Raw genomic sequence first — 18,976 nt, forward strand, 5'->3', positions numbered from 1 at the left:
CTGGTCCTGGGTTGGATTTGTAGCTAACCAAGTGAGTGGTGCATGAGGCTTTTCAATATCTTCCTGGAAGCCTCATCATGATTGATATATAAATTGTCACTTATGTTACCATCATTGGTGAAATGTTTGAAATGTAGGAATTTTGTTGCCTTTCAGCCCTGGCTAGAATCCCACACTGACCTATCCTCCCCCCACTAGGTGTTAATAATTTCTGAGATATCCCTGCAGGATCTGATTCAGAAAGAGAAAGATGATGGGAGGCAGTAAGTAGAGTGACCCCACAGTAGCCATTTTATATATAATCCTTTTGAGGAGACTCTGAACATGCTTACAAGTTAATGTTCGGTAGAGATAGCTTTTGACTTGGCCTGTTCAGGAAAAACAGTCACATGTTTATCCTGAACAGAACAAGAGAAGAGATTGGCATGAACTGTTGCTTTGACAATTCCAGCCAGTGCCAAGAAAAACATGCATGTATATTGGAGCATCAGAGGAAAGCAGCTCCCGGTGGAGAGTAAGAAAAAGGAGTATTTCCCTTGTTTCTCTTCATGCATTTACTTATTCATTCATTCAGCAAACACTTGTTGAGTACCTGCAGTGAAGTGGCCTGGTGTTTCCCAAAATCTGGTCCCACTAGGCAAGGCTTCTAAAAGCAATATGGTTGTAAATCGCTGGAAAATAAATATGATGACAATGTGTTATATACATTGACTAGGGCTTCTGGGTTCTCTCCCATCTCTATACCATCTGTATTCTGCAATTCAGAGTTCTTTCTGGGGTTTTATTCTTAGTCTTTTTTCTTATTCAGTCTCCAGAATTCCTTAAGGGACATTTTTTTTTCCTCTTCCTTATTACCTGCTCTTCCTCCCTTTCTATGCAGTACTTTATGCTTAATACTTGGTCATTAGCAGAGGTGAATTTACCATGTAGCTGATAACCTTTATGTTTTATGGTCTTATAATTGTAGGTCTCTTCTGGTTCTCATTCTAAATAAATAACCAGTTTCATACTCAGTCCTGTATTTGCAATTTTACTTTCTTATTTCTTAGAGAGGGTACCCAAATTATATAAGTTTTAGGACCCACAAAACCTGAATCTGTCCATGGTCACTATTAATTATTCCTTTATTTTTGTTTGGGGGAAGTAGAGGGCATTTCTTGCACAGTAGTTCACACCCCTATTCCAGAGGCCAGTTTCAGTGGCACTGGAAAAAGCACTTGGCTTCCTCTAATGTCATCTCCATCAGTCAGATCTGAGTGATTTTAATATGCAGACTGATCAGAAGCATTGTTTTTTACCTGTGTTACCTTCCCAGATGGTTCACAGCTAAAATGAAAGTAGTTGCAAGTGTGGCTCTTGTTATATCCTGGACATAAACTGAGTGTTTCCTGAGCAGGTAAGAAATATCACTTCCCAAGCATTCTTGTGAATTCAGAAACAAACCATCTTTGTCTGTGCCTGGCAATATCCCATGAATTACTTAATAGTCCCTGTGGCAGTTTTATATGCCTTTAGATGTTCTTTATAACTTTTGTTAGGACTTGCACACTTTGATAGGTTACCCACATATTCATAATACATTGCCAATCTGTAGCATCAGCAGTGTTACTTCTATTATATACACCCCAGAAGAGTACATATTCTAAGTGACATTACTCAAAATTGATCCGTATTTACAACATTATTTTTCAATTACTCTCTCTGCACAGAGAATGGCAGAATCTTGATGTGTCTCCTTATTTGTCATTATAAAACACAAAATAGACTGTGTCTTATAGCCACAACCTCTTTTCCTGCCTAACTATCAAATAATTCTGTATAGTATGTTGGTAGTTGAGAGGGGAAATAGCCCTGCTGATTTGTTGGTCTAGTGATGTCTTTAAAATGGTCCTTAACCATCATTCATCATCTATCACCCATTCCTTTTTAAAACTCCTTTCATGTTTACTGTGATGCTATTGGATCTTGAATTTTTATCCTGCACTGATTGCTGCTTTTCTATCCTTTTCATTGTGCTCATATTCTTGCAAACATCTGGTTTTCAAAGGTTCCACTGTCCATCACTTTGAGGCTCTTAGGGACTCTCTCCCTCTCTTTCTCATTCTAGGACTTCAGCTGTCTCTTATCTGTAGAAAGCTCTCAAGTCTCTAATTTAAATCCTCTTCTTTCTCTGAATTCCTGTCCCATAGCTTATCTGCTCCTGGGTATTTCATGCTTGAATACAGATTTAACATGTACCAAAGATACTGTGGTAGCCAATCCAGCTTTTCCTCAGTTCCTTGACTCTGTTCTTAGCACACCATCCCTTCCATAATTTTTTACACAATGTTATCTTTCATCTTCTGCACCCTTTTAGCAGATCCTTCTCACTCCCCTTTGGGGCAATCTCTCCTCGCCTTTCTCTATGATGACTTCTCTCCCCCCATCATCAGGACATACTCTTTTTATTGTATTTGTATAAATGTAAGGGATACAACTGCAATTTTGTTACATGGATAGACTGTGTAGTGGTGAAATCTGGACTTTTGGTGTATTCATAAGGTGCATAATGTACATTGTACCCATTAGGTAGTTTCTCATCATCCACCTTCCTCCTGCCCACACACCCCTCCAGTCACCAATGTCTATTATTCCATACTTCTATGTCTGTGTGTGCACATTATTTACCTCTCACTTACAAGTCAGAACATATAGTATTTGACTTTCTGAGTTGTTTCACTTAAGCTAATGGCCTCCAGTTCCATCAATGTTGTTGCAAAAGCTCTTGACCCCTGAAGCTACCTGGTTATGACCCCCTTCCCAGTGGCCACCCTTTACAATAATGGCTCTCCCATTATGTTCATCTTACTTGCAGTGTTCTCCCAGACTTGATTTTTCTTAAACACTTATTTCATCACCTTGCACCTCTGTTCAGGGCCTTCAATGCTCTCCTATTAGCAGCCTCTCAGACACCTCCCTACCCCGCCCCCCATCATGCCTCCAATTATTTGTCCCACTTTGTTGGACAAGTAGCATTTCCTACTATTTTCCAACATGGGTTTGAGCTTTAGTCTCACTGCCTCATGTCCTCGGGCTACACTACGTTTATTTTGTCCCTTCATGCCCTTTCTGCTTTTATCTTTCTTAATTAACATGGCAGTGCTTCTCTCTTACATTTATATTCTATCTATCCTGCAATACTTGGTTGAAGATCCTTTCCTTGATTACTCTGGCTCCCATTGATTTTTCTCTCCTCTTGTAGAGCTTGTAATCTGTACTTAACAAACAATTTACCCTTATTTTCTATCTCTTATTTCATGATTTGATTTTAAGGATAATGGCTCAGTCCACTGAATTCAGGTGCTAGTTCTTACTCATGAGCTACCACAGATAAAATAAATGACAGAAAAACAGTGGTAGAAGAATTTAAAATCTGTCCTCAACTGAGAATTTCTGAAATGGCTCTCTTTAGGGAGAGAAGAAAAGGAAATGAGAAAAAAGCCTACCCGCAGGGCACAATGTATACTTCTTTCATGAGTCTGTTTGGAATTTGAGTCTTTGGGTCAAAGGGGCTTTAAAAGGCAATCTAGTCCAATCACCTAAGATTTTAATCTTCTTGACAGCACCTTGCTAGTGATTAGGGCCAGATGGCTGTAGCTTTCAACGCATTAGCATTATGAGTAGAGGTAGCTCTGTCTTGTTAAAGCATGTCAGGAGCCTCTACCCATACATATGCTAATCAGTGACCAGATCATGGGGAAAGAAAGAGGTATATAAAGATGAGTAAGTAGTATCCCTGCACATAAAGTACTCCTATCTTCTTGAAGAAGTAATCAAGTGGGTGAATAATTAACATGAATACAGTGAGATAATAATTGATATGAATATAGTGAGATAAATATCAATGCAGTGAGATAAATATTAATGTTCTGAATATGAACAAAGTGCAGGGATCTTGAGAGATAAGTAGAATTTTAACAGGTTTAGATAAGAGGATGGAAAAAACACATACCATACAGGAGAGACTAGAGGAGCACAGATACAGTCATGAGGTTGTAAGCCACGCATGAGCAGTGCTCAATTTCCCAATGGAGAGTGGGAATGAAAATAGTTGTTTCCTATGCCTCTAGAGATGTGATCCTGGTAGCTATTGAGATGACCCCCATGTGCCATGTCTACCCATGATTTTTGTTCCTGTGTGAACTGTGAATGGTTAGCGAGTGCACAGTGAAGATGCCTTAGTCATAACACTGGATTGTCCTGGGTGAATCAAGTGTTTCTTCATTTTATTTTTTTGCAATTAAATTCCAAGCGTCATGTAGAAAGACCTTTTCGTGTCCAAATAATGTTTAAGCAACAGAACTCTTCTGCATTTTTGTCCATGAGCTGAGCTCTGCTAAAAGAATTAAGAACACTAGCTGCCCAGAATTCAGTGCTGTATAAAACCAGCAGGAATTGAATCCTTCTTATCATCTGACAGACAGAAAAGCCATTTTGCAAGAAAAAATGACTGATGTTCAGCATTCCGATGATTGAGTCCACAACATACCACAATTTCCCTTTTTGCCAAAATATATCACCCGTAAAAATTATTCTGCTAGGACACATTTAAGGCATTTAAACCCAGAACTTGGCAGCACGTACTGTGTGGTTTTGCAGTGATTAAGAAAAGCCTCCATTTAAGAAATGGTGCTTATTTTTGGTGCCTTAGTTATTCAAATAGACTGAGGTTCAGTGTGGGCTGAGCATTAATTTTGTGGCTTTTAGGATGCTTCTCTGCCCCTATTTTATATTTTATTTTTCTGAAAAATAAACTAGGATGTTTTTACTTCATAAACTCTTTTTATGCTGAACAAAGAATACAAGAATTACATTTATTTGTGTTCTGATTTTTTTTTTAATCTTCGTGGTTCAAGGAGGTTTTGGATTTATCTGTCATTTAATGGAAAATTTTAGCATTTAGTCAATACTAATTGATTTGAATTGTTACATAATCCTCAGCTATTGAGAAAAATGTATTTAACAATAGATCTAAGTATAGCATAATTCCATACATTACAGATACCAATAAAGGAGAAAAAGAAACATAGAAAGTCATTATTAGTGAATATTGGGTCACAATCTTTTTGCAGTTGTGGCATAGAAATATTTTAACCTATGAAAAATCTTGCGGTATTTGCATTCAGGTGTACTCAGAAAGAGTAAGGTTGTATTGTAGTTTTATATTACATATACGTTCCCCAACCCTGTGATTTAGAAAATATAGACACCCAGCCAGGTGCAGTGGCTCATGCCTGTAATCCCAGCACTTTGGGAGGCCAAGGTGGGTGGATCACCTTAAGTCAGGAGACCAGCCTGGTCAACATGGTGGAACCCTGTCTCTACTAAAAATACAAAAATTAGCCAGGCATGGTGGTGGACACCTGTAATCCCAGCTACTTGGGAGGCTGAGGCAGGAGAATTGCTTGAACCCAGGAGGTAGAGGTTGTAGTGAGCAGAAATCACGCCATTGCACTCCAGCCTGGATGACAAGAGCAGGACTCCTTCTTATAAATAAATAAAATATAGACACCTAATAAATACTTGTTAAGGAATATACTTGTATGTATGAGATGGATCGATTTCATAATGATAGTTGTTTTTTTTTTTTTTTCATTTTAATTTTGAGTAGTTAGAACTTCAAAATTTAAAGCAAAACAGTTTCTAAATGTTGTGAGCATTTAAGACAAATTGATTTTTGGGACTGTTTGTCCTCCTTTATAATGACAAATATTTTATATTTTTACCAGCAATTTCTATTTTCCTTCAGACAATCTATTTCTTGTTATGTTGCCATCTATGATTGTGTATTGGGGAAGTTTAAAGTCTTTGAACTGTGGTTTTGTCATCCAAGAATTTGGATTACATTATACGTGATATATCTTCTGGTAGGAATTCTTAGTAATTAGTCAATTTCATAAAGATTGTCTTTTTAACTTTCTTTCTTGGACCCTCCTCAACAGTTTTTTTCTTCCATGCTTGATTCTGGGAAGAGTTTGCATTATCTCTCATACAGACATTCTTCACAAACTTAAATCAGGGCCTGGGTCTCTCCACAGGTGCTCATTCACACTTTCCTTGTGGCTTCTCTGAGACTTTAAAAACGCTTTTGTAGTTTTTGCTAGGCCAAAGTAAACAAAGCACACTCATTAACAATATTTAATTGACTGATTAGGTAAGAGTGTTGAGAACATAAAAAACAGATGATAGCTTTAAGAGTTGAAGTAATTATATATTAACCATGTCCAAGGGTCATAGAATGGTGACCTGTAAGAGCCCAAAGGGATTGAAACAGAGGCTCAGAGGGGTCAAGTGAATTACCAAATCCTACAAAATTCTTAGCTGTATAGCTTGTCCATAGATGCCTAAAATACTGACTTCCAGGACAGTGCTCTTTTTATTCCTCACCTCACTGGTCTTGCTTTGTCAGCTCATCCATAGATCTGCAGTAAACTTTATTATTGCTTTACTTTGGAGGTTGATACTCTAAAACTTATATAGTGACTGTTGCTTGACAGTAGTTTATATATTATAAGGTATCACAGGGAATGTTATTGCTTTCTGAACATTTACATTTAAAAATATGGGACACCCTATTAAGTAAAATGACTTTCATATGACAAATCTATTTCCTTTTTGGAAAGTTCATTCCTAGTGCATTTAGGATATGTAGAGATTGTTGGGATAGTTTAGATCAGTGATTCTTGACCTTTTGGACCGAATGTCTCTTCAAAAATCTGATGAAAGCTATTGGGCTTTTTCGCAAAAAATGCATAGATGTTTTTATGCATAGATGTTTTTCTCCCTTGCACCACGCCAGTGTTCTGGAAGCCTCTTCTGTGTCACTGTCCCAGTAGTGTAATTATTTTTAGCTGATACTAAGACTTCATGAAAGTGGTGAAAAATGTTTCAGAGGATTCATTACATCTTTAGACAGTTACTGGTAATGAATTTCTGAAGAGACCATGATGAAAAGAGTGAACACATTCAGGCTGGAAATGAAAGCACCTACATTTCCTACATTAGGTCCATAGTAACTACAGAAGTGAGCTTGACATGTTTCAAAAAGAAAGAATTTGAGAGAAAACATTAGTGAAGGAAACGGAAGGCTGTGGTGGTTGAGATGATTTCTTTTAGTAGTTTTCAAAGATTGTTTAAAGTATCGTTAGCCTATCGTCTATTCAGTGACTTGCGTGAGGCATAGACTCTATGTAACCTCTATGTCACAGGGGTTACAGCGATGAGCCTGAAATGCTCTTCATACTTGAAATTGGTTCAGAGGTTCAATGTCAGCGCAGAGGAGGGAGGAATCAATTCTACCTGGAGGAAGTGACAAGGAAAGGATTTCATGGAGGAAATACTTGACAGAAGTGTCATAGATTTTGGGTAAATTCTGAAATGTAATGAAGATGACCTTTAAAGTGACTGTTTCTAGATTAAATGAGTTAGCTGGGAGCTGTAGCCTAAGTTGAAGATCATTTTCTTGCTTGTATGTATCTGTTCATTCATTAAGTAAATATTTGTCAATTGTACACCACTATATGACTTGAGTAATATTTGTGGGTTTTGCTCTCTGCTTTTCTGCTTTGGGCGTATGAGTTGCAGATGAGGCAATATAAGTTGATGACTTTACTTTTCATTGTCCTTGGAGCGTTCAGTCCAAGAGTCCAAATGTGCAGTTATGTAAGAATTCTGTTGGCCAGAGACCACTTCACAGAATAATAGAGAATTAACTTAATGTATCATGCAGTGTACTCTGTACACATTCCTAGGTGATGAAGAATATCAAAGTTGAAGAAAGATGTCACTTTCAGGAATAAAGAGAAATGACTAGACAGGCATCAAAGTATACACCATAGCTACACTAAAACCTTGCTCTGACATGCTCAGCTTGTGCTCTAGGCATTTGTTCACTTAGGACCTTTCCTTCGGGAGTTTATTATACTATTGGAACAATCAATCTTATAAGAGATGAAACAAGCTTTCCTAAAGTGTGTTTTCAGGTATACATTTTTTTTAAAAAGCAGAGGGTGGATAAATGCTGAGTTAAGTGGATCTTTTTACTGCAGGACTTCTCAGGACCATATGCCAATGTGCACCAGGAATTTCCCAGAAGGAGAAACAGTATATGGTGTCTCAACTTTCATGAACATTGATACTTTTCCCCAGAGCATCTTTCTTGAGGACTCGTGTTCCATAAAACATTTAGGGAACCACTGCTTTAAACTACATCCCATCATGGTGTGCAGAATCCAAGGACAGGAATATGGAGTGTCCCTGGTGTATTTTAAGTTTCAATAAAAGAATGGGATGAATAATGAATTAAGGGGTAATTGCATTCCCTAACTTGGATGAGATGTTTTTATCTAAAGTGAAGATGAATGCTGAACAATAATCAAATAAATTAGGACTGTCTAGACAACCAGTCTGTTGAATTCAGGGCAAATTGAAGTTAATTGTTAGCTTTCATCTGTTTATTACTTGAGACAGCCCTATCTTTTTTAGCCTATCAAAGGGATTAGAAAATTTGGTCTTTCCAAAAGCAGAGAATTACATATCTGAAAGGAAGTACAAAATACAGATGGGCATAGGTATAGATTAGATAGATAGGAATGGTTTTATGTATCAAGGGCAAGTTTGTGTATACACTGATATTCTCTGTTGTCTTTTGCCAAAAAGCACAATGCTGGTTCAAAGATCAGAAAATGTGCTAGCAGTATTTAGAATCTGCTGACCTACTTAGGCATAAAGGTTAAAATGGCATGACACCCTATCCTTGTCAAAGTTTCTTAGTTGCTTGAGATAAAAATAATCTAGGTAGCATTAGAAATTTCTCTGTTGCCCTCATCCACATAAGCATGGTTTTGTTTTCTCAGTATGTGATTCTTCCGTTCATTGACACAAGTATTTGGGCACTGCAATGTGCAGGCTCCATCCTAGGGTTGCAAAGATGTGTAACACATTTCTGCTCTTTGGCAACACACATTTAGCTCATGTAGGCATCTCAAGCTTAATGCATCTAAAACAAGACACTTGATATTTCCCCATAACTCTTCTTTCCCTGGCTGTTTCCAACTTAGTAAATGGTACCACCATTTAACCAGTTGCTCAGGTTAAAAAGCTTGGAGCCATTCTTGGTTCCTCTCTTTTGTCATATACCACATCCATTCCAGCAGCAAATCCTATTGGCTGTAGCCTCAAAATATGTTCTGTATCTCACTGCTTCCCACAACTGCAATCACAGTTATCCCCACCCAAGCCATTGTAGTCTTTTGCCTTTGTCCAAGCCACCATGATCTCTTGGCCAGTTGATGTTTGACTATACTTTTTATAGTCTTTGGAGTCTTCAGTCCAAGAGTCCAAATGTGCAGTTATGTAAGAATTCTGTTGGCCAGAGACCACTTCACTGAATAATAGAGAATTAACTTACTTAGACATAAAGGTTAAAATGACATGGCACCCTATCCTTGTCAATGTTTTGTCAATGTTTTTTTAGTTGTTTGAGATAGATGTAATAATCTAGGTGGCATTAGAAACTTCCCTGTTGCCCTCATCCACATAAGCATGGTTTTGTTTTCTTAGTATGTGGTTCTTCTATTCATTGTAACAAGCATTTGGGCACCGCAACATCCAGGCTCCATCCTAGGGATGCCTCTTTTCTAATCTCTGTACTTCCTTCCTCTTTTGCCCCACTACAGTCTGCTTTCCTCACAGAAACCAGGATGATCTTTTAAAAAGTTAAAATAAGATGAATCACTCCCCTACTTATAAACCTCCAGTAGCCCCCACCATACTTAGACCAAAACCCAGAGGCTTGCTGTGGTCTACAAGGCACTCTGTCACTTAGTCTCTTCTTACTTTTCCAGTCTCATCTTCTCCTCACTAATTTCCTTTTGGCTGTGCCAGCCCTATTGTTCTTCTTTGAGCCCATCAGCCTTTTTCCTGTCTTTCTCAGATACTTCCATGGCTCACGTCCTTACTTCATTAAGATCTCTGCTTTAATGTCACCTCTCAGATGCATTCACTGATGACCCTGTGTAAAAGAGCACTCCCCACCTCCATGGTGCACTCTCTCCTTACTCTGCGTTGTTTATCTTCATAGCACTTAATAGTTCCTTAATAGTTCATAACCACTTAATATTTGTCTTTGTTTGTCTTTCTTCCCCATGAAAATGTAAGCTTCATGAGGACTTAGTTATATTCACCTGTGTCACAGCACCTAGGATGATGCCTGGGACCTAGTAAGAGTGTAATATTATTTGATGGGTGAATAGATGAAGGAATGAATTTATCTAGGTTTATGATACTTGTGAAGGTGTAAGTATATGTACTTGCAGAAAGATTCCATTGTTATTCATGCCTTAGATGCTTCTCATGAAGACAGCCTACATTTCATATATCTGTTCACTGTATTTGAAACTCTTTAAAGGGAAAATAATTTGATGCAGAAAAAAACTCTTAATGTTGTGTGTGGTAGTTTTCTCTTTGCAAACACAGTGGTGTTCTATAGGAAACATGTATGTTCAGTATATTCAAGTGAGTGTATATTGAAAGATGACTCCTCATTCCACTTCAACCTCAAGCAGTATACCCCCAAAAAAACTGCTATGATAGTGTATTATATATCCTTTCAGATATTTACTGTGCAAGTATGAAGTATATACATTTTTTATTATTCTATAATGGGCCCATACTATATACAAGGAATCTCAACTCTGCTTATTTCACCTTGTGTATTTCAAAGAACTTTCATCCTTTTTAATAGTTGTATAGTATTTGAAAGAATGCCTCTACCACATCATTGTATGTAGCTCTTGGAGCACATATGTAAGTTTACATATAAGAGAGTTTACTAGGGTTGTAATTGCTGGATCAAAGGGAGGTGCATTTAAAGTTTTGATAGCTAATGACAACAAGGTTGAATCACTTTACTTTGCCACCAACAGTGTAAGACAGAGTCTGTTTTTCTGCATCCATGCCAATACTGTGTTTTAACTATTTTCATTCTTCAATCCGGTAAGCCAAAATGGTACCTCATTTTTATATTTCTCCAATTATGAGTGAGATTAAACACCTTTTCATTGAAAGCCATTTACATTTCTTCTGTAAAACTTTATGTTCACATTTAAAAAATCTATTTTAAAGTGTGTCTGGTCATTCTTCTTATTGATTTGGGAGAACTTTTTATATTTTGAAGAAATGAATTCTTTGTTGAATATTGCAAATATTTTCTTTTTTTATGGCTCTTGGGTTTTGTGTCTTGCAGATAAAACATTCTTTATTCAAAGAATATTATTTTAGAAAAATCTGCCCTACTTTATTCTGGTTTTTTAAGGTTTTTATGTTTTGCATTTAAATATTTCTTCTGAGTTTATTCTGAGTAAAGAGTTAGAGAGATATTCTGTTTTACTTTTTTAATTCCCCCAAATCAGATGTCCCAACACAATTTATTTACTAAACCAGGATTTACCTACTGATTTGTATTTTTTAGGCTATTTCTAGACCACATACTCTTATTGCTCTGTCTCTCTAATCTTATACCAGCACAACTCTTTTTACTGTAGCTTTGTCATACATTTTAATGAAAAGTTGAACTGGTTATAATGCTTTTTCAGGAATTTCCTGGCAAGCTGGCCATGCTATTTTTCCATGTGAAGTTTAGAATAAGGCTCTCTAATATAAAGAAATATTTATTAATATTTTAATTGAGATTTCATTACATTTATAGATTTATCTGGAGGAATTAAAGTCTTTATAATACTGTTTCCTTTCATCCAAAAATAAAAACTAGTTTTTTTCTGTTCAAATCTTCTATTGTGCCTTTTGGTGATTTTGAAGATATTTTTCAAGTGGATTCTTCAGAGTTCTTGTTGGGTTCATGATGCTCTAAGAAGTGAGCTTATTTTTTTCCATCATATTTTCTAACTCATTGTATATAAGGTAGGTATTTATTTTTAAATATTAATTTTGGCTGGGCACGGTGGCTCACAGCTGTAATCCCAGCACTTTGAGAGGCCCAGGCGGGTGGATCCACGAGGCCAGGAGTTTAAGACCAGTCTGGCCAACATGGTGAAACTCCATCTCTACTAATAATACAAAAAAAAAAAAAAAATTAGCCAGGCATGGTGACGTGCACCTGTAATCCCAGCTCCTTGGGAGGCTGAGACAGGAGAATTGCTTAAACCCAGGAGGTAGAGGTTGCAGTGAGCTGAGATTGCACCACTGCACTCCAGCCTGGGTGACAGCAAGACTCTGTCTCAAAAAAAAAAAAAACAGTAATTTTAAAATTAGACACTTTATTCCTTGATTTCTCTTTTTCTTTTTCTTTCTTTCATTTATTCATTCCTTCTCATCAATTTTCCAGGTTAAGTTTCATCTATGTATCCACTATGCTAATTTTCTCTCTCCTCTAATTTTTGTGCCTCATTTCATCCTTATCTAATGGCATTGACTACTACTTGCCCAATAATGTTAAATAAAATTGGTAATGGTGGCATTTCTACCTTGTTTCTCATTTTAATGCTACTGTTGTTTCACCATTAAGCATAGTGTTCAAGCCAATCACTCCAAAATCTCTGGAAACTCTCTTAAATCACTCCAGGAAAGCTGGCTTAAGGACCTCCATAGTACCTTTTCTTGACCTTTATTGTAATCTGGAACACAATGAACTTGATAATGTGTTTGTTTTATTGAACAATGTTGAGAAATTGCGTATACATCCTTAAGGAAGTACTTTTCCACACATCACCCTTTGGGAAATGCTGATTTAGAGAAATACATCATTAACAATACCAACCATAGCATAAAGGAATTTAAGGATTGAGACAAAACCATGAGCCTTAGGAAAAAAGGAGGTCATCAGTGACCTTAAGGATAACGGTGATGATGATAGCTCACACTAATGGGACATTTACCAGGCATCAGTCACTTGGCTGAGTAAGTAATACATGTTACCTTGTTTAGTCTTCACATTAGCCACCAGGGCAGAATGATTATTATCTCTGTTTTATACCTGTGGTAACAGGCTGAGGAAACTTTCTTAAGATTATTACACAATAAATAACAAAATGTGATTGCAAAATACCCTAGCTCTATAGCAGGAGCTCTTCCACATAATACTAGGAGAATCGATCTAGAGCCTGCCCCAGGAATATTTTGTTTGGCCAATTCATTATGGGAATTTTGTTTTGTTTTGTTTGTTTTTAAACTGTGAATGCCTTCAGTAGGCATTTATACCATTGAATTTGTGAGGGGTTTTGAATTGCAATCTCTGAAGTTTTATAAACTCCATTCATTAATAAATTATTTCAACAAATATATCCTGAGTGTGCACTGCATGCTGGGTGCTATGCTAAGCTCTGGAGATATAGCAATAAGCAAAAATGAGCAAAGACCCTATTTGTATAGGGGCTTAATTAAATAACATACAAAAAGAGTGTGTGTGTGTGTGTGTGTGTGTGTGTGTGTGTGTGTATGTGTGTGTGTGTGTGTAGTGCCAGGTAGTAATGTGTACTAAGAAGAAAAATAAATCAGGGTAGCAGGGACAGAGTGTGACAGATGACTGTATTAATTGTCTGCATTGGCAGTGGGGCCACTGGGCATTTTTCATGAGGAGTACATTACATTTCCAGGTTTATTCTGGTTAGGAAATGGAGACACCTGATCATGTGTTGTAGAAAGAAATCACATAGGAATTGGAAAGGGTTGCATGAGTCAAATTGAGGAATTTCTTGCTTTTCTGTGATAGAATAATGTGAATATGCTTGAAGAAATAAGGTAAAGCAAATGGTCCTTGGAGAGGTGAAGACGATAGGGCTAAACGTGGAAGCTAGGTTCCAAAGTGACAGTATGCCTGAGATTATGCCCCAGGAAGCAAAGGGATCATTTCCTCAAAGGCTTCATTGCATAAATTAACTCCCAAGGTATGTTAGGTGGGTAAAATCGTCTCCTATAACAGTTCTCTGGGGACAGCAGCCATATTGGGTTGTTGGAAGCATTGCAGAATTGGTGGGAACACAGTTTCTATGGGCAGTTGCTTTAAGAACCTGGAGCTTGGTTTGAAGTTGCCATGGTAACACCACTGCTGGCTGCATACATCTCACCCAGGCTCTCTTGATCTAATAACCAGGACCCACACTGTCTTGAACTCTCTCAAACAACGTGTGCTTTTAGCCCACTAGCTTTTTTTTTTTTTAACCTCTCTGATAAATCCATTAACCTATTTTATTTTGGTTTCTGTAAGTTGCACATGATTGAGGAGAGAGAAATTTGGAGAATAATTGTATTGTTTTAAACTCATCATCCCTATTTAGAATACTTAATGTAAACTAATTAAAAATCTGCTGTGCTATGATCTGCTATCTTCCTGTTTTCAGGTTTTTGCATTTTGAAATCTATCATATCTCCTTGTCCATACAATAAGGCCTTAAGAAACTCTTTGTGGCCGGGCGCGGTGGCTCAAGCCTGTAATCCCAGCACTTTGGGAGGCCGAGGCGGGTGGATCACGAGGTCAAGAGATCAAGACCATCCTGGTCAACATGGTGAAACCCCGTCTCTACTAAAAATACAAAAAATTAGCTGGGCATGGTGGTGTGTGCCTGTAATCCCAGCTACCCAGGAGGCTGAGGCAGGAGAATTGCCTGAACCCAGGAGGCGGAGGTTGCGGTGAGCCGAGATCGCGCCATTGCACTCCAGCCTGGGTAACATGACTGAAACTCCGTCTCAAAAAAAAAAAAAAAAAAAAAAAAAAAAAAAAGAAACTCTTTGTGAATGTAGTTTCTGAGACCTCTCTACTCTCAGAGAAAACCACATGATGCTCAGGAGTTTTGGGCTTTTTTCTTCCTAATGAGCTCTGTTTGCCATGGTTTGGGAGAGGGAGAGCTCTGAGTATAGGAGATGGTAGATTTTGCTAGTGTTCACTTAACCCTCTTCTCTCAAAAACATGGGTGAGAGAATCACAAACTTTTGACATTAGGATACTTGAGAGTTTGGCCCAGTGGTCCTTTACCAAGGTGGCCTCACATCTCCTACATCCCAATGAATATCATAAACACTTGCTGATTTCATAGACAATAATGTTAGTAGCCTGAAATCACACTAGTTTGAAACCCATGGTGAGAGTGCATATACAGCATGGAAATCTAAATGCTGTGAAACAGGTCCCTCCTCCCCACCACTGGACTGGTTGTTAATCATTTACTGGCATACCTGTATCAAACCCTTCCCTTATCATGCAGGTAGGGAGTGGTGAGAAACAGGCTTCTTATCACTAGATTCCATGTGGTCATTAAATGATGGAAAATGAAAGGGAGAGCTGTAATGCATAATGCTTTTTATTTTTTGCTTAGTAGTTTATATTACTTTGGAACAAGATGAAATAAAAGATTTAAGATGAGATTTTCTTTCTTTTCCTAATAAAATGTGAAAACAATATTTGATTACAAAAGCTATTTTTATAGTAGCCACATTTTATTTGATGACTTGCCTTTGGACTTAAGAATCTTTTCTAATAATTTTATCCCATTTACAAAAAAAACTCCTCAATAAATATTTCGAAAGATTAGGTCAAAAGCCCTTAAACTAGTCTGTAGGGTTGACAATTAAGATATCATTTTTTTTCTATAACTGATCATTGAATTTTGTAGTGATGAAGGGAGGGTAGAATGCATAGTGAGTGACAGACAAGTACAAAAAAGAGTTAATTGTAATCCAAGATTTACACCTTAAAGTAGGAATAATCTTTAGGTTTTTCCATTCAAATTAGCAGATAGCCACAGTTATTATATTACAAAAGATTTCTGAGCTGTAAGTGTTTGCCTGTACTTTGACTTACTAAGCATTCAAAAATATTTTCCTAACAGCATCATACTTTTATTTTCATATTGTATATTTTTTAAGCTGTAAGTTATCATGGAAGTTTCTTAACAGGGTCTCCTTCCCAGTAAACATGCAAACTGAAACATTAGCACTCATTTATTCATCATCGTAGAAGAAATATGCTTAATATAGTAGATTTTCCTACATAAATCTTCACCCTTCAAATTCTAAGGCCTTTTAGAAACCATTTCTCTGAAATCCTTTTTAAATATTTTAAACATATTTCTTATTCTTAAACTAAGAGTTTAAACTCTCCTTGCTGTGATAGGGCTAATCATTTTCTGCAACGTAGAAACAACTGCTTTCACCAGCTTTTAAATTTTATTTGGTTATGTTCTTAAATGCAAAATGACCTTTGTCACTGGTGGAGTCATTATATTGGCTCAGAGAGCCCTGCTCGCCCCTCCCCTTTTAGTTTCCTGAGAAATGTTGATTTATTATTGGCACTGAAACCCATTCACAAAACTTGTTTGGAGTTACATACTAGATTCAATTTTATTAAGACTCTAGGTTAGAGTGTGAGAAGTAAAATCCTGCGCTTTTCAGAAGACTTTGTTGTGGTCATATCAGGCACTTGGAGTATGAAGATAAAGAAATCTACTCCAAGGAATGGTTGTGAGAGGCAACAAGGAAAGGCATATGAAATGGATCTGTAGGATGCCGCTGAGAGGTCCCCTTATGCGCGCAACTGCTACAGGCCCCACCACTGTTGTTCAAAGTTCCCCACTGCTCCATCCCCTTAGGCAGTGTGGCGAGGGCCAGTTTCTCCACAGGTTCTCACTCATAACTGGGTGTTGAACAATGAGAACATATGGACACAGGGAGGAGAACATCACACAACAAGGCCTGTCAAATGGTGGGGGACTAGGGGAGGGATAGCAGGGGTGGGGGGATTGAGGCGGAATAGCATTAGGAGAAATACCTAATGTAGATGATGGTAGGGGGATAGATGCAGCAAACCACCATGGCACGTGTATACTTCATAGGTGATGGTGTGTGCTTCCATCAAGAGGCAGATAACATCTATCTCATCTCTTTTTCTGTGTGTGTTAGCAGCTTGATAATCATTATGCTAGATCCATTAATTCATTAGGGATTGCAAAATGCTGACATCTAAATTGTTTCTGTCTTCACTTACTAACTAGCATGCTTTTATACAGAGAAACTTTCCCTCATTAGCTATTTGGTTGTTTTGAAGTTCAGCACAAATAGGAAAGGTAAGATAAATACTAGCTTTTTTCTTTTGCTTATCATTTTTCAAAATGATAAGTTGGTCCCTTGGCATTTTCCAAAGGTGAAAAATGAGAGTTTTTGTGTTTGTTTAGTATTATTATGAGCTCTTGGATTTAAGCCATTGCAGTTATTATCTTTAGCACTCAAATTATTTCATCTTTGGCCAGTAGGAGTTTATATAGGTCAGCTCCTGAGTCTTTTTGACATAATCCTAGTAGTCTCTGACAGTCTCCTTGCTTTCTGGCATGACTTAATGTTGCAGCTCATCTTGTACATTTCCTGCCCCAGATCTCACTAGGTTATAAGCCACAGTTTATTGTAGTGGGAATTGATGTTTTAGAAACAACAGTCTAGGTGTTGGGAGCGTTCATTGCTACTTGGTAGGTTATTTTTTCTAGACCTTTTCACTGGGCAAAACTAAGAAATGTTTTTGTAAAGATAGAGTATATCCAGAGATCATGCTTATAATTCCAATTCATATCTAAGACTACAGGGTTATTGCTTCATCTCATCATTTTTACATCTGATTTTATTTATTGCCATATTAAAAAACCTGCTTCTCAACGACATCAGCCTGATTACTCACTTGTTTTATCGCATACTACAAATGTAATAGCTTTGGGTTAACAATGCTAATACTAGGACTAGTTAAATTATTATTGAAAAAAATGTACAGTTCTTTTTATCTTTAGGATATATACCATTAGAAATGAACTATCAAATCACTGGGTTTTAAAATCAGAATAGTTCCTCTCCTCAACCACTTGTATACATATGTAGGTATTATTTGTATCATTTTACTAATCTTGTCTCTGGTGCCATTCTTATTTCTCTCTACCCTAATATAACTAGCATTTTCCCCCTATGTTATGTTTATCTCTCTAATCTTCTTCATTTCTTTATAATGAGAAGTATAAAGTTAACTAGGAACTAAGACCTAATTTGAATTACAAAAATGAACGTAGATTTAAAAATAAGTGTATGCACAATATATTTCTTTACTCTGTGAGCTGAGAGGTCTTAGAAGCAATGACACCCCAGTAGCAATAAGCACACCTAGAACCCAGATCTTGGTTTCTAATACTGTTCTCCAGTAAAAGGGACCAAGGTTCATTGAAGAAATGCCTGATTTTAAGGCTGTCGCAGAGAAAGATAAGTCTGGAGCATTGTAAAGTATCAGAAAGTACGGAAGTGCTCAAAGACACACACACAAAATGATGGGGGCGTGTCAAAGGGGTATAGGAGCCAACTAAAATAACTCCCAATAACCATAGCTGGAAGAATTTGAGCAACAAAATTAATGACATAGTATTGGATTATATATAAAACAAATATCTGGGAGTCTATATTGATATATTAATAAGTAAATGATTGAATAAATTAATAAGTGAGGAGAAGAGACACATCTCCAGTGCAGAATTCCAAATAATTTGTATAGATACTCCACCCTCAAAAAGCTAGAACATACTTCCCACTCCTTAAGTGTGGGCTATGCCCACACTTTCTTCCAAAGAGTGCAGTATGTTAAGATGGGAAAAAGAATAACTATAGTGGAGAAGCCTGACAAATGCTACTTCAGCCAGGTGATCAGATCAAGGTCAACATCAGTGATAAATCATGCTTGTAGCATTTGCCCTTGATATAATGTTAATCTGCAACACTTTCTTAATTTTTCTGATATTACTATGTTGGGTTTAAAAAATATTTTATCTTCCCTGAAGGCTTCTAATCACAGGTGAAAACCTGTTCTCAGCTTTGTTTGAGCTAATGAAAAAAGTATGAAGCATGGTTTCTATGTTATGGTAACTCAGAAACTAGTGAAGTAAACAAGATCTGCAAGCATGTAATT

At 37.2% G+C, this 18,976-nt stretch overlaps 1 protein-coding gene across 1 annotated transcript in view; it reads left to right on the forward strand.

Annotated features, from left to right (window-relative positions):
• Nucleotides 1-18,976, forward strand: part of MAOA (monoamine oxidase A) — a 74,764-nt gene that overhangs the window by 1,481 nt on the left and 54,307 nt on the right. The gene's annotated exons all lie outside the window — the stretch shown is intronic.

The sequence above is a fragment of the Sapajus apella genome, unplaced genomic scaffold (assembly GCF_009761245.1).
Source record: "Sapajus apella isolate SASKATOON/1434 unplaced genomic scaffold, GSC_monkey_1.0 scaffold103, whole genome shotgun sequence".
Taxonomy (NCBI): Eukaryota; Metazoa; Chordata; class Mammalia; order Primates; family Cebidae; genus Sapajus; species Sapajus apella.